The 269-nt window shown below is 38.3% G+C and overlaps 1 protein-coding gene across 1 annotated transcript in view; it reads right to left on the reverse strand.

The window, feature by feature from the left end:
• Positions 1 to 269, reverse strand: part of LOC107715469 (lysine--tRNA ligase-like) — a 12,680-nt gene that overhangs the window by 4,630 nt on the left and 7,781 nt on the right. The gene's annotated exons all lie outside the window — the stretch shown is intronic.

Genomic DNA, 269 nt, shown 5'->3' on the forward strand with positions numbered 1-269 from the left:
GACTAGAAATCAGTGGTTAAGTTGTATTTACAACACTGTTCCAGAACAGTTCAACCCAAATATTCAGATATTTGCAGCGCATTTATGGAGGACTGTTTCCTGATCCTGGGAGAGTAGACTACAATGCCGGCTGTTCTGACTCACAGAATGTATGTACGTTTTTTTATATTTAAAGAATTTGCCACTGATGATTTAAACACGAGTTTTGAGCAGTGTAGAGTAGCACTTGTTGTTTGTCATTTCTCCGATCACAAATGCAGACATGGTTT

The sequence above is a fragment of the Sinocyclocheilus rhinocerous genome, unplaced genomic scaffold (genome assembly GCF_001515625.1).
Source record: "Sinocyclocheilus rhinocerous isolate Xijiao unplaced genomic scaffold, SAMN03320098_v1.1 scaffold539, whole genome shotgun sequence".
NCBI lineage: Eukaryota > Metazoa > Chordata > Actinopteri > Cypriniformes > Cyprinidae > Sinocyclocheilus > Sinocyclocheilus rhinocerous.